This window comes from Protopterus annectens, chromosome 17.part0 (assembly GCF_019279795.1).
Source record: "Protopterus annectens isolate FY-2018-M chromosome 17.part0, PAN1.0, whole genome shotgun sequence".
Lineage (NCBI taxonomy): Eukaryota > Metazoa > Chordata > Ceratodontiformes > Protopteridae > Protopterus > Protopterus annectens.
In genome coordinates, this window is record NC_056751.1 from 98,400,955 (window position 1) to 98,426,060 (window position 25,106).

Genomic DNA, 25,106 nt, shown 5'->3' on the forward strand with positions numbered 1-25,106 from the left:
TGAAGTCTGAAACACAAATATATGTCATTATTTAGTGACTTCAATCCTCAGTGATTTTCTCGAAAAAAACAACAGACCAAAAACATGAAACAAAAATCTGGACATTCAAAGTCAAAGTCAGAGTAAACTATTGTCATACATATCAACACAGAGGAAAAAGTGCATATCATTGCACAGTTTCGATACTCAGGCTCGTACCATACGAATAACAGTTTACAGAAGGGAGATGCATTAAATTAATAAAAATTTAAAATACTAAAAATAGAAATCAAAACAAGATACTAAAAATAAAGTAAAATACTGAAAGCTTTTTACAGCAGAAGCAAAACAAATACAACAACAGCAACAAAAACAGACTCAGTAGAAATATAAGGATATATAACAAACAGTACTATAAAGAGGCACACATGTAAAAAAACTTACCCACTACCTCTGTAAAAACCTGGAAAGTTGGAAGGTATGATCTGCACTACACTTAGCTATGGTGTCACTAAACCTGGAGAGTTGGGAGGTATGGTCAGTACTACACTTAGCCGTGGTGTCACTGCAGGTGAGTAGGTGTCTGAATACTTTGTCACTGGTGCTTTACAGTAGGATACACACAACAGAAAAGCAGTCCCCATGAGCAAAAAGTAGGACTTATTGACACTTGTCAACTAAAATTTCTATTTTGGCCAAGAAAACAGCAAGAACAGATGGTTGGTGCTTACTACTGCTGGAGCTTCTGAAGGGAAGATCAAAGGAAAACAGGAAAGTCAGTGTGCTCATGCACACAATGGTTACCCAAGGTAATAGGAAATGAAAAAAAAAAAGCAAAAATAGTCCAAACAGTAAGTAAAATCAACAGTGCATGTACAGCAAATAAGGAACAAATATGTTAAAAGTATGCAGAGAATTAAAAGCAAGGATCAGAGATATGTTACAGCTATAGCTCAAGGTAATGGAATTATAAAGGAGATGTACAGCGAATCCCAAATATGTGCAGGGTGAAAAAAGTAAAAAGCCCTCTGTATTTCACTCCAGGAGCTGGCAGATATTTGGAGTATTTGGTGGTGCTGCGGTAGCTTTGTCGCCTCATAGCAAGACGTTGTCCCGTTCGATTCTCAGCTAGAGCGTCTTCTGTGTGGAGGCATACGTGAATGGGGCATGCCTTCATTGAAGGTTGTGCATCAGGGCTGGTAACCCGGTACATAAAAATCCACTACCAATCATTAGCGGACCGGAGTTCCACTGTGGCGACCCCTAACCAGGAAAAGCCGAAAGACACAAAATGCACATAGCAGAGAAAACCTTCTAACACTGGGAAATTCATTAAGACCCAGGCTGCATATGCTTGACATAGCATGCTTGTAATGGGGGTATATTTTAAAACTGTTCTGGAAATGAGTAGCTTGGAGTTCACCTGCAGAGACACTTGCTAACTGGAACACTCTATCATTACATAGCAGTGCAGTTCCAGGGAATTACTGCCTAAAAGAGAGCAGCCATGACAGCAGTTAGTTCTGTTAGCTCAGGGCACTAATGTCCATTCAAGCAACTCACCAAACACTACATAGATGTTTATGACGGGTAGGTGCACCTTCAGTAGCAACTAGGTGCGCCTGTTTTAGAACTCTACACTACATTTAGCTGAGCTGTCCCTGCAGGTGAGTAGATGTATTTTTTCTGTTTTTCAGCATTATAAGAACTAGAGTACAACCAGCTTACACACCAGAGGCAGCAAAGCAAGACTGTCCAGGCATCAGGGTATGTGCATGGCACTGATGTTACAGGTGCATACCTATTGGGCACCTGCTTCACTGCCCATGTTTGCACTGCTATTAATTATTTTAACTACTGCTTGTAGCTTTAGTTTGTGTTATGTGTCACACACCTTGTCACTGTAGGTTGAACTGTTCAGCTGACCATCCTACAGCCAGGGATTCCAGTCGCCATCCCCTGTCTCATCATCTATTTTGGACCTGACCAGTTGGCATCACTCAGTGTTGTGTCTGTAGACATCCTCCTGTTGTTACTACATAGCTCCCCTGATAACTCTGCCAGGTCTTACTCTTGCAATGGCTATTCCATCTCCCCTGCCTGTGCTTGTTGCACCTGATATAACATGGTCATGCATCTGACAGGTTGTCAGATGGTACTTCATGGTGATTGTCTTCTTTCATGGTCCATTATTACAAGTCGGCTTTGGTGTTCCATGTAAATTAATTTTGGACTTATGTGGAGGCATACAGATGGAACAGTGAAGATGGACTGAATAACCTCTAAGGATGAAGTGCCCAATCTATATGAGTATACCAACCAGACATTGCCTGCCAAACAGTACCCTGCATGGCACCATGATGACCTATATTACATTGCAGACAGGTAGGCTTATTTACAGCTGGGGATCCTGCAGCTGATGGCTGGACACAACTTTTCTCTTGGAAAAAAATCACTGTTCTAAGCGTTCGAGATTGTAAGCTTTTGCTTACATGGGTTCGATAAATCATAGTTCGCTTTTTAAGCGTTGGATGATTTAACATAGACCCTCACCCACATATCAGTCTTCTTGTCCCCATGCCCTTCTCTGTGTCCCAATGCTTGCTCTTCCCCTTTCTATCTGTCCTAAACACCCATTTCCTTCCCATGTATAATATAAAAATAGTAGGGAGTTTACTCTATAGCCATTAGCTGGGTTATCAGCTATGCTCATAGTGGTGGGTTATTGAGAATGTGAATGCACATCAAATGGACTTATGTTACATGCATTTGGGCTCCTGGTGAAATGTGACTGCCAGGGCTCTGTCCTGGTCATTATACAACTGGATGAATTTTTGCCAGCCAATAATCTACTATTACTTTTGATCTGTAACTTAACGTTCCTCCTACTACATTATTAATCGGTATCAGGTTGAATTATGCTACTTCAATTGTGCTATTTGGCCCTTAGATGCCGAAGCAAGTGAATTTTCTGAATCCAAACCAATAATAAAAATAATTAGGCCATTAATTCTAGCTATAAAAGGAGTCAATAAAATTACGTTTAGTAGCTTGAAACTAGCTACAGTCTTCCTGGGGACACTGCTAAGTTTGTTCGTAATTCTGAATTCTTAGTCATTGATTATTAGCAGAACCATTTAGAGGCAACTATGTGCTAAATAAAAGTTTTACTCATCCTTAAGTTTATTTCATTTCCACAAGGTTATCTTTGTATTGACACATAGGTTCATACTAATCTAACTGCCCTTGCGAGCCATTTTAAGCCTAGCCAATTATCCCTTGTGAGACTCAAACCCTGCACTTTGTGTTTGTAAGGTAAAGACCTTAACCATTAAGCCACCCTCCCAACCATATATATCTTCACCATGTTTTCATATCATACAGTATAACTATGCAGTTCATCCTTTGGGTTTGGGTTACTGGAACTGACAATTCAAATGTGGGGGACTATATACTAAATCTGAATCTCAGCCATCTCAGAGCATCAGGGATGCATTGTCCTACTGAAAAAAAAAACACTTTAAGGTGCAATAGCAAGTTTTGGAATTTGCTCTTTTTAGTGTGAATTAATTTTTTATTTTTCAAAGTTCTGGAACTTACAGGAATGGATCTCATAACTGCTAATATGGAGCCATTCACTTGATCACTCTCTTACGAGATGCATCTGACTCCTAGAGTAACCCTGTGGGCAGCCACTACTACCCATGGAGTTCACAAGGTAATGGGAGAAACTGAAGTAGGTTGTCACATCTTCCTCCCATATCACACATGCATGCACTCACACCCACTGGCACATTAGAATCTCTGATCCACCTTATGACATGTCTGTGGAATGTGGGATGAAAACAGACCAACCATAGAAAACCCATGCAAACACAGGAAAAGACATGCAGATTCTATACAGAAAGCACCCTAGCCGAGAACTTACCAGAGAACCTCTTGCTGTGAGAAAGCAATGCTACCCATTTCACCACTGTACCACCCTTAAGAGTACACAGAACCTCAAATTACTTTCTTTAGGAATTTGTTCCACTATCTCCTATATCTTAATGCCCATTGAATTTTAGACTTAAAGCTCTGGAGAAGTTCATACAGTAAGCGTTTGTAGCCAGGGCCATTGTTAACATTTTGAGGGACCTCAGCAAATCTTAAGTTGGGGGCCCCTGGACAGTTCAAGTTTACATATCACCCTGTCACTGTCAACCCTCCTAAGACACCTTTTAGTTCTTACTGCAAAGTTTTAGGAGTAGTATAGATGCACAGACTGACAGATGGCTACAATGGTCTTACATTACATCAGGACTGTCTATCACACTATGTTGACTCATCTCACAAGAGAACATTCACAGTTACTCACATTTAGTCGCAACAATGATACATTACAACAATCCTGTGTACAGGGCTAGACATAGGTGAAATAGTGCCCTAAACACAGCCTACTGTTTCACCCCTCCACACACACATACATACACTCACATTCTCCAGTGCTCTCTGATGCCACTCCCCCCACCATGCACACAGCTTTTTTCTTCTTTTTTCTCAAATTTGCCTTACTCTTCAGCTTTTTGTGCACTGAAGTGGATTTCATTTTTTTTTTTTCATTTTACACAACCTTTTCATCCAATGATGGGTGTCATGATTAAGGAAAGAAATTCAGTGTTGCTGTTTGATTTTAATTTTCCTTGCACCCTTTCAATACACCTTTCTGACCAAGAAAACACAGTAATAATAATTTAGAAAATAACTAAATTAAGCCATGACTCTCAGAAGCCACATAGTTATCGATGCTCTGGAATGCATTTTAGAGCATTTTTCCAACCTTTAAATCCAGTGGTGGCGTAAACAAAAGTCATGAGTAAGAAAATAATTTCAGTCTTATTTTTTTCTTTCTTTGACTAGAATTCTTGAGCAAAGAAGTTGAGACTTAATAGTATATGGTGTTCTGCCAATACTTATAAAACTCTCTGAAGACTGGAAGCATCAGCTGTTTTTATAATCCAAGGTTTGCACTGAGATCACTCATTCTGGACTGCTGATCTTTAGTGCTCACCTTGCTCATGATCATTATCAGCTTTATCCTAACAGGGTCAGATCACAGCCCTGTTCAGGTTAATGAGCTTAATTGGAAAACAAATGCATTTCCACAGCAGCAGCTTTTGTGGGACCCCCAGACAGGGGTGATTAAGGGGATCCCCTGCTGCAGCCATTGGTATTGCAAGTACTTAAAGCTGGGTATGTTAGTTTTAATGGAGAGAATGTCCACCAGCAGGATTTACCTAAGCTAGGGGCACTATGGCAAATAGTTATATGGTGAAATATTTAATGGAATTGTGAAGCCTGTTACTTGACAAATCACTGTTGCTATTACCAGAGATATCTTTGAATTTTAAAGGAAATACAAATAACACTTATTATCCTCCTGGTTTATTGCTGTATTAGCTTTTGTTGGTTTGACAGACATGTTGAAAATATCAAAATACCACGATTAGGGGCCTTCCAGGACCAGGGGGTCTCCCAGTGACTGCAGGGTCCACTGGTGCCTAAAGCTGGCTAGGTTTGTAGCCCTTTCTTATTTCCTTCTAATTAGAGCTGTAAAACCTGTTGAGTCTCTGGGTATGCATGATTACTCAAATCTCTGCTGCACTGAAGTGCATCAGACAACAAGCTATTGCTGTTCAAAGGAAGCAGCTCAGCTAAGATAGAATGTAAACTGACACCTCTGGCCCACAAAATGAGTATGAAAGGTGATATTTGTGTTCCAGAGTTACTCTTTACTAAACCAGTAAACAAGCTGTTTACTGTGGTCCAGTGTTGCAAGGTTTGATTCCCTGAGTTTCCATTGCCTAACTGTGCGACTCTCACCAAGTCACTTAACCAGACATCTCTCCCAGTCTGAGTCTGAAAAAGGTCCATGAAGATCAATGCTCTATTCTGGAAAACAAATAAATAAACTAACTAATTTAATCACCGTGTGATGCTGAAATAAAAGGGGCCAATGTACGTCTGCTTAGAAATGATGGAAGGAGTCATCAAGTCGTTAACAATAATGGGGGTGTGGAATGTAACACGTCTAGCAGCCTACACACATCTTGGATTCCAGGGTATTTTCTGAAAATAAACTTAAATAGTATAAGATATACAAATGTAATTATTTTGTGAACAATAAAAGCTATTAAAACTATACAAATAGCAATGCTACCAGTAAGAATTATTCTTTACAGTGGTAATACTGCATTCATAGTGTTTTCCAAAAATACTGTAATATATTATATTAGTTTAATGAAAAAACAGAATCCAGCAGTCAGTTCCAACACAAGGGCTCCAAAATTCCACATTTATTTTGAAAACTGTTATAAAACTTGCCAAAAAAAACCCCAAACTATTCAACATAACACTGAACGGTTAAGCACTTTTGTCTTAATGAACTGACATCATCAGAACCATCAGACAAACTCATGCAGACCTATAAATAACATTTTTCACTCACACAACCTTTAAAAACAACCAATGGTAGCTGCTGTATGCAAAAAAGACACACCTACCAATACTCCTTCATTAACTGAAAGCATAAAGTTATAAAAAATGAACTAAAACTGAAAAAACACCTTGCCTATCATAAGGGAATTGAACTCTGGTCTCCCACATGGCAAGCTGGAATAATCACCATTGTACTACCTTTGAAACACACTCAACTCTAAGAATGGTAAAAGGATAATTTGCTTGCTCGTTTCTTAAGTTCACTATGTAATGAAACATTTTCATTCAAGCCTGGTGGATGGGTAGCATCCAGCTTGAGCTGCCAATGCAGTTCCCTGTTCAGCAGTTTGTTACTCTAATTGCCCACATAAGCTGAAGCATCCACATGCTTGATAACTGAAAAAGCAAAGCCAATAAAATCAACCCAGGTCTCAGAATGTTTGGCAAGAGCACTGTTACTATCAACATGTTGAATACTATATACACGTTGGTAGATTCTTTTATTCAAAGCATTATCTGTTTTGCCTATGTAAAACATGGAGCATCGGACACAGTGTGCAATATACACTACTCTCTCGGATAAAGATTTGAATCTACCATCTTTACCCTCCTTATTGATTGTAATGATACAATCAGTCTCAATGAATCAGCATTGTTTACATCTACCACATTTCCTGGTGAAGTTTGTAAATGCATCTATAGTGTAAGAGGCTTCTGCAGTAAATTATTGATATTAAATTTGTTTCTATAAGTAAAAGTAGGTACTATACTGCCCAATTTCCTAGTGTCATCATGACACTGAAAAATGCCCTAGTTCTTCTGAATAATGCCTTCTATATTTTTCATATCAATGGTGTAATGTAACACCATATTATGACTAATGTCATGAAACACTGTGTAGCCACTGTTAAATTCCTGGCCACCACAAAGACTGTATCTTGTAATAGGGTTATAGATATCTTTCCTCTTTTCTCATATCTCATGATGAAGCTTGTTCAACAAATCGGTAGGATATCCATGTTCTTTAAACATGTTCTTAAGAAAATCGAACTCTCTTAGACATTTGTTGTCATCACATGTCAATCTAGAAATTCTAATGAATTGACTCTTCATGATCCCTCTCTTTTGGTGGAATGGATGACAACTTGTAAAAAATAAGAAAGAATTACAGAATGTAGGTTTTCTGTAAATTCTAGACTCAAATCCACACACAAAAGACCATGAAATCTCAATGTCTTAAGTAATTCTCCTTGTCCTTGTTCACAGTATAAGTGAACTGCAAAAAATCTGTAAGTCCTTCCAACTCTCTCAAAAAATCAGCAAACTGTTCATCATTGCCCTTCCAAATAATAAGCAGATTGCCCAAGTATCTGAAGTACCCAACACATTTTTCAAAGGAGGGCATTTTAAAAACTATATCCAACTCCCATTTTAGGAGCACTGTGTTTGCAAATATGGGGGCACAAGCAGAAACCATAGCCACACCTAACTTTTGCTTGAAAAGTTCCCCATTAAAGGTTAAAAAGTTATTTAAAACCATTTCCATCAACTCTTGCAAGAGACCTACCTCTGCTGAAGTCATATTTCCATGCCTGGAAATTATATCCCCAAACCACAACAGACCTTCTTCATGGGAAATAACAGAAAATAAACTTTTACTATCAGAAGTAGCGAACACACATTGACTGATATTGTTCACTGAGCAAAGTTTATCGAGCAAGTCCCAGGAGTCTTTCACAATGTGACGGAAATCCGTCAAAATATTCTTAAGCTTAAACTCTATGTACTTGGCCAATGGTTCAGTACATGACCCACCTGCTGCAACAATTGGTCTTAATGGTGGGTTATTCAAATTTGAATGAATCTTCGGGATGCCGAAAGTTTTAGGTATAATTAGATAGGGCACCCTCAGATAGTCATATATCTCTTGAGATATCACATCAAAAAGTAAAAATTCATCCAGAACCACCTTAATCTCATTCAATGAGACAGCAATGTACACATTATTATCTAACAGTAGATTGTACATCTGTCCCAAATAGTCATGAGTATTTATGATTACGAGACCACAACCCCCCTTATCAGGTTCCCTACCCCTAATATCATCCCTGGATCTAATAGAATTCAATATAGCTCTAACCTGCATGGTAAGATTGTGAAAATTACAATGCCTTTTTTCACTCCAAGGAATCACATAGGTCCCTTTCACAAATTCTCTCAAACATATTAATCACAGGGTGTAAAGGGGGGTTAGCCAAGCACTTTCTTCTCAATCTCACAGTCTGTTCAGCCCCATCATCCTTATCCTCGAATAAAATTTGAACATTCAGCTTAATGGTAAACAGTCTCTGGGACACAAATCTGTCTCTTCAGTATGTTCTGTTTATGTCACAGACAAAATTCATGTCCTTAGACTTTGCATTTCTGGTACTCTTTGATTTACAAATATGTAGGAAATTCATAAGTATGGGGTTTGCTGATGCCTTGTAAGCCAGGTATAGATCACCCCATAGCAACCTACAGGAGACTGAGTAGTGGGAAAGGGCTTTAAGGCACTTTGCATAAGGCAGGTTTGTGATGCTAGGTATTCTTTTTGTAAGGAACCTTTGAGGTAACTCCAGTTGCTGCATATGCTTGGTCAGGTAGATACTAAAGGGAGCACTGTAGTCTATGACTGGTCTGATAAGGCTGGAGTACAGTGGGATAATGACCTCTTTGGATATAGATGCCATGCCCTTACTTATAAGCTGTGCAACATAAAAGGATTTCCTCACCACTCTGGTCATGTGGTGGTCGAAAGTAAGGCTACTGTCTATGTGCATACCCAGATCCCGGACAACTGGGACAACTCGTAGGAGTGTGTTATCAACGTGGTAATTAGCCGGGATGGTTGATTTCCCAAAGGGTACAATGCATTTCTTAGTATTGAGTTTAAGACCATGGCTAATGCACATAAAGCCCAAATTATATTTTTTCTAAACTTTCTCAAATTTTCATATTTTGAAAACTGCACAACCTAGACATATATTGATAGTACATTTTTGTTAATCAGTCATAAGCTTTCACATTAGAACAAGAAATTCCTCTATAAATGCATGCATGTTTACTGAGACATTTACAGAAATATGAAAACATATGCTTAACCTTATAATTAGTAAAATAAATAATACTGTCTATCTCTCAAGATGTGCAACTTACCGTGCAAATATCAAAGAAAGTTTTTGTCAAAAACATCTAAGGTTTCACCTACTGTCAAGCGACAGTTTAAGTCAGTTGATTTTTAAATATCAAGTGCGTACGGAAATGATACTTATTTTCATAACTGCTAACAAACAACTAGCAGTATTTCAGTAGAGTTTGATGTAAACCAGCACTGACAGTCAATTGTCTTGTCTCCCATACTTGTGTTTCACACTATAAATCTCAATAACATGTAGGTTTGTCAGTTATGAAAATATGGACAGAAATATGAAAATACGAATAAGTATCAAACAAAAATGAATTTCTCCACTGCGGGATTTCCTAGACTAACAACCTCAGTGTTATTTTGTTAGTCACTCCTTGCCCTTTCTAATACTCATATTACTAGCTGGTAAGTCACTTAGTTAAAGAAGCCACACCCATCATAAGGAGGCATTGGTGTAGATTGGAAGTATACAAAAAAGGCACAATAGGCTTCAGAGAGTTACTGAAAAAAATAGTCTCACCAGATATTCTTAAATGACAACACTACCCAAATGTCACATGTTTTGTCATATCTCATTACAAAGTACTTTTCCTGGCTTTAATTTAGACCAAAAATGCCACACACACACACACACACACACACACACACACACAATTAAATCAATGTAAAGGTGTTATTCTCCCTTTTTTTAGATCAATGCCTTTTCAGAGGTTTGTCCTAGTTCAACACCAACTAAGGGGAATGAGTTCCTCTGTAGTATGTAGCCCTCTGTAAAGCACTGCCGCTTATATTCTGTAACACAAGCTTGCATTTCAATAATTGCAATGCTTCCAACAGTGACCAGTCTTGGGGTGGCCTGATACTTCTCTTGTCACATGTCACACTCATTTAGACATGCATCCATGCATTCCCAAAGCCATGCATCTGGAACATTTCTCCCTGGACCGCTGCTGAAAATTAGCTTTGTCCCAGTAAACAAATGTTAAATAAATAAAATTTAGCCAATCCCTAATGCGTAATGATACACCTTTGGTAAGGTTGTGTGCAGATCACCACTTACATTTATCCACAAGGGTGATATCAAGCGGACACCTTGCTTCTACCAACACCAGCCTTGGTACCACTACACTAACGGTGACTGCATGTTGATGGACATAATATGTGTCAGGTTATCGTGCTGCATCTGCTGTCCACATGGCATACTGCTAAGAGAAAGTCTACTTTTATACTATGAAACTTACAAAAAAATTCAGTGTGCCCTGCCTGTCTTACCTGAAGAATGACAGACATCTGCAGTAAGACAGTTGGGATGCCAGCACAGGCAGACTGCACAATTATGCATTCTGTGGTGAGTACACTGCTGCAAACATCATCTCTTCTCTGTACTCATGAGTGCAGTTCTGAAAACTAACATACATCAGCTAGAATTCCCTGCCATATCCTTTTTCTTTGGTACAAGGAAGCCTTCACTGCACATTGAAGAGTTCTGATATCAATATGCTCAGGCCCATTCCTGCATGGATATGCGACCCCCAGTGATTCAGCTTTTTAAGGTGACTCATTTACAACTAGCAGCAAAGCTCTGAAACTGTGCTTCAGTCATGGTTTAAAGGTTGAAGTAAAATTCTACACCTAAACATTTTATTGATTTGGTTTATTTTTGCATTGAATTACCAGGACAGTTTCAGTAAAGCTGCGAGCAGAAAAGCTCCAAGAAATGCAGTTATTTCTATAACCTTGCAGTATGGGTGATGCATTCTTTAATTGGGTTTTCTTTACCACACTGCAAATTATAGTCTTTTCTTACTGAAGAGTCATTGTGTCTCAGCAGGAAGCATACAATGCTTCCAAAGGTTATTAGGTCACAGTATCACATAACATTTTACTTTACTTTTCTGCTTGACTAATTCTACCAGGCAGGTGGTTATTTTTTTAGAAATAATTGATTAAACATAAACGCGTGCACACACACACACACACACACACACACAAAACACCATAATCATAGCTACCAGGAAAATGAATCAAATTTACAGAGAAAAGGAAATCAGGAAAGTGAAAGTTAGACCAAAAATAACTATTTGATGTGTGATAAGCACTGGGAAATTACCGTGCAAAGGCCACTAACACCAAGAAATGAGAACAGCCAGATCTAAATCTGTTTCAATGCAAATCATTTGTGTGACTGACTACAGAGGCTATTAGGCAGAGAATTCCAGAAAAAAGAACATGAACATGAGCAGAAGGGTTTATATGAGGAAAAGAACACGACAAATAAATGACTCTCACAAGACATGGAAGGTGACAGTTGCAAACAAATATTTTCTAAGATGATCATTCTCATTGCCTTTCACAAAAATTAATAGAAAACACCACATATCCCAGTTGTGACTCACTGCTACAGGCTAAATGTGCATTTCTAATCAAAGAGTGCCAAATGACTAATAGATACATTTAAAATTTGGCTGCTATTTATTTATTTATTTAAATTTTTATTTTGCTATAATGGATGAATAACAAGTAACATTAATCAATTAAGTTACTTAACTATACATTTACAAGCAGAACCTGTCCAGGAAAAAATGAAAGAGATCTGTGCAATTCTGTAGTTCAGGAATGTTCCTTTCTTGCCATAATTTGAGCCAAGAGAACTTACTACGTGAGGAAAAAAAAGCCATTGATCAAAAACATTAAAGATTACTTATTTATGACAGACTACTTTAGGACGCTGCAGTATACATTAAAGAATGGGCAAATTTTAAGCCCTGATTACAGAGCAAATGTTCTCAAGCAGAGTGTTAATCTACAGGTAATGCCTGCTGAAAAATAAGTCTAATGCTTCACTGCAGCATATTAAGATGCCATGAAGCTCGGACAATTAAAATCTAAATGGCTGCTATTTTTTATACTCACTTAACAGCAATTTTCTGATTAGCAAGTCTACAATTAAAATAAAAACGAACTTAAGAAAACAAGAAAAGAGAACTCTGTGTTTGGATTTCTGTTGATGTTTGTGTTTTGTGTGGGTGTGTGTGAGAATGTATTTGCAATTGTGCTTGCATGCGTGCTTGACAGCATCTAAGTGTGAGTGAGTGAAACAGATATGAGACCAACAGACCCTGCTGACTGCAACAGGCAGTCTATTGGAAGAGATTAATTAAACATTAAGAGTAAGTTAACTTTTAGTTATGTACTTACCATAACTTCGGATGTATGGGATCCATCTCGCCTACATTCATAACTGACGGGCTCGGAGCCGATCCATCGGCTCCGACTCGGCCAACTAGTACACTAGAATGAAATCTCTTATTGGCTGGGCTACCCTCTATCCCAGGATGCACCACACCTGCTTCCCCAAATCTTGTTTGTTCGCTTTCATACTTACATGCAAACACAGAAAAAATAGTAGTTACTACAACCAACTAAAGTTCTTCAAGAGAAGATCTCCAAATGGAACTACATTTCCTCTAAATCCGAATGGAAGGGGGAAGGAGGGTGGGTACGTATGAATGTAGGCGAGATGGATCCCATACATCCGAAGTTATGGTAAGTACATAACTAAAAGATGTAATGGGATCCTATCTCGCCTACATTCATAACTGATGGGACAGCGTCCCTAGCACCTAAATCCCGGGTGGCTCATTGGAAAACACTCCTGAGAACTGTGGAACCAAAGGAAGCTCTGCCTCGAGAAACCACATCCAGTTTGTAATGAGAAATGAAAGTGTGCGGAGAAGTCCAGGTAGCCGCAGCACAAATATCATCTATTGATAATTTGGAGTGAAAAGCTACAGAAGTAGCCACTGCCCTGGTAGAATGAGCCTTGACTGGAAAGGGAAGCTCTTTGCCTGTGAATAAACGAAAGAGATGCAATCTTTAATCCATTTAGCTATGGAGGTTTTAGCTACTGGTTGACCCAATTTGTTTATTGCAAAGGAAACAAACAGTTGATTTGATTTCCGCGTCTGAGCGGTTCTATTCAAATAAAAACGCAGTTGTCTATGGACGTCCAATTGATGAAGAATATATTCTGCGTTATTAGAAAACTCTGGAAAAAATACAGGAAGCTCTAGAGTCTGTTGAATACAGAAAGAAGAAGCTACCTTTGGTAAAAGGAGGGATTTAATTTCAGGGACACTCTATGTTTGTGAAATATCAAATAAGGAGGATCAGAACAAAGAGCTTGAAGTTCTGAAACCCGCCTGGCGAGTTATGGCCACTAAAAGGCAGTTTTCCAGGACAGAAATTTCAAATCGCAGGTAGCAGCTGGTTCGAAAGGCGGGCAGTTAAGGCAGCAAGAACCAAATTTAGGTCCCAAGGGGGAACAGGGTGAGATATTGGGGGCCTAAGGAGCCATGCTCCTTTAAGGAAAGACTTACAAAGTTTGAGAGACATCAATGAAGGTTCAAAAGAAGCATGAAAATTAGAGATAGCCGCTAGCTGAACCTTAATGGTGGAAACTGAAGAGCCCAATTGAAAAAGAGAGGCCAAGAAATTCAAAACCTCCGATACTGGGGCAGTAAGGGGGTCTATACCTCGTTGCTGAGCCCAAAAGGCGAACCTTTTCCATTTGCTGGAATAGAGTTTGACAGTGGAAGGTTTGTGAGAAGAAGACAATATGTGGATCACCTCCGGAGAGAGGGAATTGTCTCAGATTAAGGATGGAAGCGGAGTAACCATGCCGCCAACCTCAAGGACCTGAAAGACGGGTGAAAACTGTCCTGACTGATGAGTCAACAGGTCCGGCACTGGGTCCAAGAACCATGGACCTTCTACCGCATACCTCTGAAGGAAGGGAAACCAAACCTGACGAGGCCAGTGCGGGGCAATCAAAATCATTTCGCTCTCCAGGTAAATCGCCTTCTGTATCACCCTCAGCAGGAGGGGAACCGGAGGAAAGGCATAAAGAAAACCGGAGGGCCAAATGTGGGTCAGAGCGTCCCTGGGAATCTGTCCCTGAGAGGGGATCAGAGTGAAGAACTCTCTGCACTTCGCATTGAGGGGGCTGGCAAACAAGTCGCAGCGAGGGAGACCCCATTTGGCGAAGATTTTCGCAGCCACTCTTTGGTTGAGGGACCACTCGTGGGGTAACAGAATGGTCCTGCTTAGTCTGTCCGCAATCACATTGGATTTCCCCGGTATGTGCTTTGCCATTAGAAAGCAGTTGGTAGCTACCGCCCAGTGCCAAAGTCTCATGGCTTCTCTGCACAGTGGGTATGACCTGGTTCCACCTTGCTTGTTTATATACCAAACCACCGACATGTTGTCGGATAGTATAGCAATCGGACCTTGCAGGAGAGCGTGATGGAGAGCTTGTAGTACCAAGAGTACCGCTCTCATCTCCAGGATATTGATATGCAAATGCGCTTCCTGGAGTTGCCATGTGCCTTGGACCGACCTGTCCAGGTAATGACCCCCCACCCTACCTGGGAGGCATCCGTGGTCACAGTGGCAACGGGGGATTGAGGAATAAAGGGTCGCCCCTGGTCGAGATTGGATCGGAGGAGCCACCAACGCAGATCCCGACGGCAACTCTCCGTGATCATGACTAAGTGGTTCAAGGGGAGTTCCTGATAGGACCATTGAACCGACAGAAGCCATTGCAGAATTCACATGTGGAGTCTGGCTAAGGGGACTAGGAGTATAGTTGATGCCATCGAGCCCAACAGTTGTAGGATCAGATGGGCAGGAGCTCTTGATAGGGGGAGACAGGATCTGACTTGGTTTTGTAAAACCTGAATTCTTGCTGCCGGTAAGAAGGTGCGCATCCTTTTTGTATCTAACTCTGTGCCTATAAAAGTAATACGCTGAGATGGCTGTAGTACAGAGTTTTGCCAATTGAACGTAATTCCCAAGAAACGGCCCAAGGTGACCGTGGCCATGAGCGCCTGAAATAGTAGATGCTTGGAGGTGGCAGTAAGGAGCCAGTCGTCTAGATAAGGAAACACTTGGAATCCTAGACTCCTCAGGTGAGCAGTCACCACTGCCAGACACTTGGTGAACACCCTGGGGGCTGTGGTGAGACCAAATGTCTCCTGGACTCTTGACCTATCAAAATGTGATAATAAGCGTCCTATGGAGCACATCCATGCATCCTTCTCCAACAGTGGGAGAATGGATTGAAGGGTGACCATTCGGAATTTGGACTTTTCCACAAAATGATTCAATGAACTGAGGTCCAAAATGGGCCTGAAGTCCCCTGTCTTTTTTGGCACCAAAAATAATCTTGAGTAAGTTCCTGATCCGATCTGGTCGGTGGGGACAGGCTGGATGACTCCTTTTTCTAGCAGCTTTGAAATCTCTATTGCTGCCTGATCCCGCTGACTGGGTGGCACGTCCGGGATTTCCCTTAAGGGAAGGGAGGGCTTGATGAAGGGGATGAGATAGCCTCCGGTTATAATCAGGAGCACCCACTGGTCGCTGGTTATAGCTTCCCAAGCTTGTGGGTGTTCCGACCCCGACTGGCTCCGGAGCTGCACAGTCGGGCAACAACTCAGGGACGTTGAGTGTAGGAAGAACCACAAAAGGAATCGCGGTCTCCAGAGTTACAGGGGCCTCTGCCGCCTCTGGGGCGGCGTCTTCCTGAATCCCCCCCCCTGCCTCTGGAGGGGGGATCACTGGGTGGAGTAGGGAAAGACCTCTGAGTTTTTCTGAACCACATTTTCCCTCCTCTCTGGGCCTTGGGGTAAGGCCTAGAAGGAGCGGAAAAGCGGGCCCCAACGGCAGTCAAGGTCTTGCCCTCCTGCTCGCACCGAGTTAGTGTGTCCTTCACCTTGGGTCCAAACAAAGATGATCCGTCAAAGGGGGCATCGGCGAAGGAAGACTTGAAGGCCTCCGCAAATGAACACAAGCGTAGCAGGCGTGTCTCCTGAGGGCAACGCCTGTTCCCGCTGCTCTACTTCGCCTCTGCGCTCTGAAATGAGCCTCATGGACGAGTTTACGATGGAAAATAAGGTAGTCATCTGGGCGCCAACAGTGGGGGCTAGCGCCTCAGGTAGATTACCAGTGAGGGAGTCACTTAGTTCTTTAAGGAGGTCCCTTTGGAGCCTTGTAAAATGACATAAGTAATTCAGCGACCGTAACGTAAAGGCCGCTGAAGAAAGGGTATGCTTCCCGTACCTATCCGTGCTCCTGGAATCTTTATTAGGAGGGTGGACAGACGTTGAAGCCTCTGCCACGTCCTGCTGTGTGGCAGATGCCACCACCATAGCATCTACGGGAACTCCTTTAGTCAAAAATTCCTTCTGGGGGGGGCTGAAAGAAATTTATTAGGTCTCGCAGGCACCGGTTCCACAGAATCAGGGTGTTCCCAAGCCCTTCGAGAAACCAAATCAAGGAGTTCATCGAAGGGCGGAGACACCCAGGAGGCGGAGGGCTGGGCCCCGAAGGCCTTGAGGAAGACTGACTCCTCAGCGGAAGGGGTTTTGGCCTGCCAATCTCCTCTCTGTCTCAGAATCTCAAGGATATCTGAGAAAGAGACATCATCTGAAGATGATTTAGGGGACCCTTCCACATCATCGAGGTCAGTGTCCGATGTGACAGACTCATCTTGGGAGTCTACGTGCTTCCTCTTGCACAATTTCTTCTGTGGGGGCTCGTCCGAAGCAGTTTCGGACGGACCCCCCGGAAGAAGGGAACCCCCGATGGGGGTATCCTCAGGCCCTGGGGCCCCGCTGCCAGGGGACTGCAAAGCAAAACGGCAGAAGCACCAGTCTCCAGGTCTAGGGACGGTGAGGTGGAAGCCTGCTGAGCCGGCAAGGACATGGCCAGCGTGCTCCTCATGGCCTCAAAGGCCGGACCTCCAGACTCCATGGAGATCACTGGCCTAGAGGCCACGACGGCACTAGGGATTCCGGCAGCCGATGCTCCGAGGGGAAGACTAGGTACCGAGGCACCCAGTCCCAAGGTGTTCCCCTCGGGCCCGGCTGAGGAAGTCCCAGTACCAAACCCTGAACCCGAGGACAGGGTAGGAACCATAGTCGGTGCCGATAGACCTTGAAGGGGTCTCGGTTCCGACCGCTCCGCCTTGCTCCACCATCACCGACTCCAACGGCTCCGAGGAGGTTGGAGGAGGAATCGAGTGCTTCGGAGGGGGGATCGGCTCCGAAGCCAACTGGGCCGGAGCCGAGACCATTTGAGCAAAAACTGGAGACTGGAAAAGCCTCTGAATAACCCTATCCAAATCCGAATCCGACAGTTTTGAGGATTTAGAGGAGGTAGATAAAGGGCGAGACGACTTTCCTCTCGGCTCCGACAATGTAGGGGACCGACTCTGAAAAGGCTCCAACACTATCGGCGCCAGATCCGTCACAGCATGAATAACAATCGGCGCCGAAGGAGCTTTCTTCGGAGCCGAGGGGGAAGAGTCTGAGCTGCACACCTCCACAGGCTCCGAAACCATCGGAACCGATGGAGGTGATTCGCCTCTCGATACTCCAACCTGCGGCTCCAAAACTAATGGAGCCGAGGAAAGAGGCATCGAGGCAGACCCTTCGACCCTCGGCCCCGAAGTCAGTGGAGCCGAGGAAGAAGAGGTCGACTTATGCTTCTTGGCGGTCGGTTCCAACGGACTTGTCGGAGCCGATGACCTTTTCTTTTTAGAGACAGTAGGAGAAGACTCCAAGGCTTCCTCAAAAGAGGGCTTAATAAGACCCTTCAAGATCAGTTTATTTTTTCGCTCTTGAAGAACCCTAGAGGAAAAAGCATGACACATGCTACATGTCTCCTGTAAATGTTTAGGTCCTAAGCAATACACACATATGGAGTGACTGTCCGTAATAGACATTTTGTAATTGCACCTAGTGCATTTTTTGAAACCTGATTTTTGCTCTTTGGACATGTCTGTTAGGAAAAAAGGCAGTGTCTAATACAAAAAAACTTAGCGCCAAACTGCATAGCGTGAGAAAACAATGGCACGAGCTCTCCAGAGAGAGATTTACCTCACAAGAGAAACACAGTAAGCACACAACAACAACAACAACGGGCAAAGGCCCTCTAACTTAAACGGGCTTTGCCCGGAGAAAAAAAATTACACAAACTTCAATAAGTAGGGCAAAGGCCCTCTAACTTAAACGGGCCTTGCCCGACAGCGATATAGAAGTATCAAGTCAATCACTCATACACAAAATTTCACAGAAATACACAATATACACAAAATACACAAAATAGCCGTTAAAACAGCTGTTGTATTAAATGCAGAGAAGAAACCCCAAGGTAAAAGACCAGTAAAAGGTAAAAAAGAGACCACTTAGCTCCAGCCAAGTCGAGACCACGTCCAGCTTGTAAAGTGGCAAACGAGATCTGGGGAAGCAGGTGTGGTGCATCCTGGGATAGAGGGTAGCCAAGCCAATAAGAGACTTCGTTCTAGTGTACTAGTTGGCCGAGTCGGAGCCGAGCCCGTCAGTTATGAATGTAGGCGAGATAGGATCCCATTACATCTCTTACTTTACTTACTGACTGTGCTTAACAAAAAAAAAAAAAAATTTGCAGCAAAAACAATGGATGAGGGGGCAAAGACTGGTAAAAAGTGGTCATTAATTGCTGTGTGTGTTTACACCTGTGTGTGTGTGTGTGTTTGTGCTTTTGAATGTGCATGTGAGTGTGTTTTTCTAGGTGTATGTGTGTGAGTATGTATATTTGTACTTCTGAGTGTGTGTGTGTGTGTGTGTGTGTGTGTTTCTAGGTGTATGTGAATGAGTATGTATATTTGTACTTCTGAATGTGTGTGTGCATGTGTGTGAAAGCATTAAATATCTATATCTTTCTATTTGTGATGTAAAATACTTCCTTTTACATATTAAAGCAAGTTTGATTCATTTAGCAGAGGAACTATTTTACACCAGAAATATATGAAAAATATGTATGTAGTATTAAAAAAACAAAAACAGAAAAGTAAATCTAAAACAATTTTGCAGATAGCCCATTGCTGAAGTGCAATAATGCCCGACAGGGTGTGTGCTACTGTGGAAATAACGCTCTTCCACGGGTACACCCTGGTCATGTTACTTCCACAATAACACACACCTTGTCGGGCATTATTGCTTGCTTATTTTACTTCCTCTGTTACACTGCTCTCAAGTAATGTAGGGCATATAATTTTTGCTGTTCTGGGTTATGTCTGAAATACTATGATTACTTGATGAAAACAAACGTATATATGAACTAGTATAGGAAATCATGAATTACTTTAAAAATGCAAGGCTCTAATATAGGGTTGAGAGGCTGATCAGTTATTGATGTAAGACAGGAGAAGATACAGTTAAGTACAAATGTCCCAAAAATAACAATACAGCAATAATGATGGATGCTGGAGAGACAGGACTTGAGGGGCTAAAGCCACTTCTCATATCCTGGGGGATGGAGGCATCTTGTTCTGACACATTAGTAATACCTACCAAAGAGTAGGTCATCTCATGTGGAAGAGGCCAAAGGATGATCTCACTGTTAGCGGTGCATGTGCCACTGACTAAAAGATGATATAGGTGCGAGTCTATGCATCATTCCTCAGCCAGGCAAACATTGCAAGTAAGCCAGCCATCTATGTGGTAGGGTTAAGGAGGGTGGGGTAAGGACCTCCAAAGTAGCATTAAACTGTCCTGCTCTCTACTACCCAACTCTTGCCACCAACGGCAAATGAACAGGCTGATCACTCCCTTGAACAGGAAAGAATAGGCCTGAGGGTTCTCACCTAGTTCAGGAATTCCTAGATCTAATTCTGGAGAAACAAATAAGCAAATGGGGACACAATGCATGCTCTATGTGCCTAGCATTAAGCTAATGATTTATTTATTTGTCTTTGTTGACTGCGAAAAGTCTGACTGGGTAAAACTCAATTTCAGTGGAAGCTTGGGGAGAAAAGCTTCATATTTAAGTTACACATGACAGACATTTATAATTGCACAGTAAAACCTCTGTACATGAGCTAATTTACATGATTTTAAATATTTCATACATGAACATAGCATTTTAACACAAAAAACAAGACAGAAATTAACATATATTGGCTAATAACAGAATAGAAAAATAAAATACAATAACAGTTAATGTATTTAGAGCATAATGGCTGCAGGGAAAAGATCAAACTGGGGTGTTTTTGAGGTTAGTAATAATTTACAGACAGACAAGTAGAAATGCATTTTAAAAATTGATGATAACAGAGATATGACAGGAAAAACTGTGGAAATGAGCAGGAGGATAAATGGACGGAGGAGGAATTGTATTTAGTGGTGTAATGTGAGAGAAAGAGGAAGAGTTTAGGAAATGAGTGCAGTATGAGGAGGAGCAATAAGGTACAAAAGATTGGGAAGCAAAGTGGCTGTAAGAGCTGGAGAAGAGTAATCTAGCCAGGTGAGCAGGAAGAACAGCGCCATCTTTGGCACAGCTGCTGTTTAATGAGTTTCCTATCTGTTCTAACTGTACAGGGATTTCATTGTAGAGTTTTGACACATAATGGGAGTTGCGAGAGTGTCCAGCAGCATTGAATATCTTACTGATACATAGTTTGAGTTTATTGCTTGAGTGAAGGTCTCTAGTGGGTGAATAGTACAGTAGAATATTTTGTAATGCTGGGCATTTGTTTGCAGGATAAAATAGGTTGTTGGCAATGATTAGTTGTGAGTATGTCCACTGGTTTGGGAGTTCAAGCCAGTTTAATAGTTTTAATGCAAGGCAGTGGTGTGTTTTATAAGGCTGGTTGGTTGCAAATTTAGCTATTTTGTAGCAGCAATAGGCTGGTATAGTTTCATACATAGTGTTGATATTTATAAGAATGGGGAAGCATATAACAGAGAATGAAGGGGGTATGTTTCTGCTACGGTAATCCTTGCTTGATCTGTCAGGTAGTGTTTGGCTCTATAGTGGGAGCAGTGTTTCTGGTGAGTTAACTTGATGGAATGAAGCATGTGGTAATCAAATTTGAGGTTGTCATCTACTGTGACTCCAAGTAGTTTAGTTTGGTTTATGGTTTATGGTTTCTACTTTTGTGTTATTACCTGAGGAAATATGAATGTGTGTTTCTAGTTAAGGTGTTGTTTTGGAGTAAATAACATAAGCCTTTTTTTTGTTTTGTTTTTTTTTTTTTTTTGCATTAAGCAGCAAGTTAGAATTTTTTAGCCATAGTTCAATGTCAGTGAAAGATTTTTGTGTAATTTCCTGTAATTTTGTTATGGATGGGGAAGAACAGGTAAAGGTCGAATCATCAGCGGATTGTGCGAGAGTGGCAAGTGTTGTAGTGGTATGAAGTTTATTTATAGGTTCATAGGTGTGTACTAGGCTAATGTCCCTGGAGCCTTTATAAGCCTAGCCCATAGAAGTGCCCTGGCTTTGTGCCGCCCAACGTCAGTTCCCAGTGCCTCTATCAAGTAGAGCCACTGGAGTTATCCCTGGGGTGAACTTTCTATTTCCCATCCACTCATCAAGATTTCTCTTGAAGAGGGCCAGTGAGGTGTTCTGCATGACATGTATGGGAAGTCTATTCCAGAGCATGGGCAGTCTCTGGGTTATGAACCTGTCCCTCCAGCATGTTCTGTTGATTGTGGTAATGAGGTTGAGGTCTCTGGACCATGTGATGTGTAAGGATTGGGATTCCATTAGATGCAGCATTTCTAACAGAGCTGGGTCAGACATGGCTTTGTAAGTCAAACAGAGATCGCCTCTTAGTAGACGATATGAGACAGAGAATAGATGGGTTTTTTTTAGTCTGTCCACACAGGACATCTGTTTAAGGCCCAGGATCCTCTTCATGAGGTTCTTTTGTGGCCTCTCCAGCTGTTGCAGGTGTCTAGTGAGGTACATGCCAAATGCGGCATTATACTCTATGATTGGTCTAATGAGGGAAGAGTAGAGAGAAATGGTGACCTCTTTCTTCCTGGATGCAAAACCTTTGGTAATGAGATGTGTCACATAGAAGGACTTTCTGACTAGAATGGCAATGTGGCAGTCGAAGGAGAGGTTGCTGCCAATCTGTGTCCCCAGATCTCTTATAATTCCTTCAGTGTTCAGTGGGCTCCCATCGATGTGGTAATTAGTGGGAACTGAGTTTTTCCCAAAGGGGATGATGATGCATTTTTTTGGCATTAAGCTTAAGGCCATGGTTTTGACACCAGTCATTGGTCTCAGTGAGGCCTTTCTGTAGGATGCCTGCATCACTTGGGGAATTAATAATGGCTCCCAGCTTGCAGTCATCTGTGAACTTGGTCAGCCAGAGTCCCTCTGTGTTGGCCTGGACTTCTGAGAAGTAGATGCCAAACAGGAGAGGATCCAGGACTGATCCCTGTGGGACTACATGCGTGACTGGTCAGCAGTCTGACTTGGAGTCTGCTACTTTCACACTGTGGGTTCTATCTGTAAGCCAATTTGCAACCCACCTAACGATATAGGGGCTGATGCCTAGTTTGGTGAGTTTATCAATCATTCCCGAGTGAGGAATGGTATCAAAGGCCTTGGCAAGATCGAGATAGGTCGTATGAACTGCCTTACCCTCATCCACAGCTCTGGTGACTGACTCAAAGAAGTCAACCAGGTTGAGTAGGTATGATCTACCTTTCACAAAACCAAATTGCATGGGATCTAGAGTTTGGAGAGTCCCTATATCCTTGATAATTAGGTCCATGATGATGTGCTCCATAGTTTTACATATCAGACCCGTCAGGCTAATGAGGCGATAAGTTCCAGGGTCTGTAGTCACCCCTCCTTTATGGAAAGGAATGACTGTAGTAGTATGCCATTCAGAAGGGACAAAGCCTGAAGTGAGGCTGTGACTGAACAGGGCACACAGATGTGGTGCCAGTTCACTTTGTAATTCATGTAGAACACAGCCAGGGATATTGTTGGGTCCTATGGAAGCTGTATTCTTGGTCTTGGACAATGCAGGTTTAACCTGTGCTGCAGTAATGCTGGGTGCCTGGCATTCTTCTGGTATTGAGATTGGTCCTTTGGGAGGAAAAGAGGGGTAAATTTGGCACTGAATCTGTCGGCCAGTATGTGGGCAATATCTGTTGGCTCAGTATAGGAGGTACCATTGTGCAGTAACTCAGAGCAAATCTGGGTATTGCTATAATAATTTTAAATAGAAGGGAGCCAAGTATTGACCCTTGGGGAACACCAACAGAGATTAGTTGAAAAGCTGAGAAGTTTTGTTGCCATTTAGTTGCCTGCTTATGATTGCATAAATAACTGTGAAACCAGGAGATGGAGGGGTAAAAGTGAGACCTAGAATTGCAAGTTCAGAAAGGAGCTTTTAGTGGAACACTGTGTCAAATGTTTTGGAAAGGTCAAGGAAAAGTGAAGAAATTTCTGTATTGGTCTATATTAGATACTTGAAAGTTTGACTACCATATGGTCAACACCATATAGTCGAACTTGCAAAAGTTTGAATATCTAATAAAAAAAATAAACTACACAAAACACCTACCTAAATGCTCTAAGCAGGGTGGCAAGCCCCCCTGAACCCCCGCCCCCAGCCCCCACTCTTTAAATATGCCAACATCGAGATCGCACTACAGTGCAGAAAAGGGAAATCTTCCCATGCTGCGCTGTACGGAGATTTCCATTACAATGTTTGAACATTCAAAAATCCGATCATATGGTGTCGACCATATGAGATTCGGAATTCTGAATGTTTGAACATTCAGTATAGACCTATATTGGTTTACTGTGTTGGTGAAGTTGAGGAGGGCAGTAGTAGTATTGTGGCTGGGCCTTAAACCATGCTGAGAATTGGAGAGAGGTTGTGTTTGGTCATATGTTTCATAAGCTGAGAATGAATACATTTCTTGAGGATTTTAGAGATGGTTATGGGATAGCAATAGGTCTACAGTTTGCTAACTCTGTTGAAGTACCTTCTTTGTGAAGTAGTATAATAATGGATTTTTCCAGATGGATGGAACACAGTTTTCAGTTATTCATCAATCAGAATTGAGACAGGGAAGGCTAGTGCTTCTGCACCTTATTTTGAGGAACTCATTGAGAAGGTTATTGGCAGCTGAGGTTATTGCTGTCAATATGGCTAGTAATTTTTTATGGTTGATGTTGGGTTAGGCTGAAAACTAAAAGACAGTGTGTTGCTTTCGACACCAGATGGAAGTTGGAGGAGAGGAAGTGAGAAGGTCATTGATTGGTGATAGAACTGACTAAATCAAATGAGTTTTTAACTGTGTGGCAATGGACTCTGTCGTTTGAAGTAGAAGGACAGGCTGTACTGGTATGGCCAGGGTGTAATAGTTTTATTAGACAGGACCAAAAAAGCTTTGGGTTGTTTTGGGGCTATTGTTGGAGATTTCTTGTCAGATTTAATAAGGATCTTGGTACGGTTTCTGAGCTATCTAAACTTTTGGTAGGCATGTTGTGTTTTATTCTTATAGGTTCATAGGCTGGTACTAGGCTATCGACCCTAGGGCCTATGCAAGCCTAGCCATAACAATTCCCTGGATATTTCTTCCCACAATATTTACTTCTCCAGGCCCCT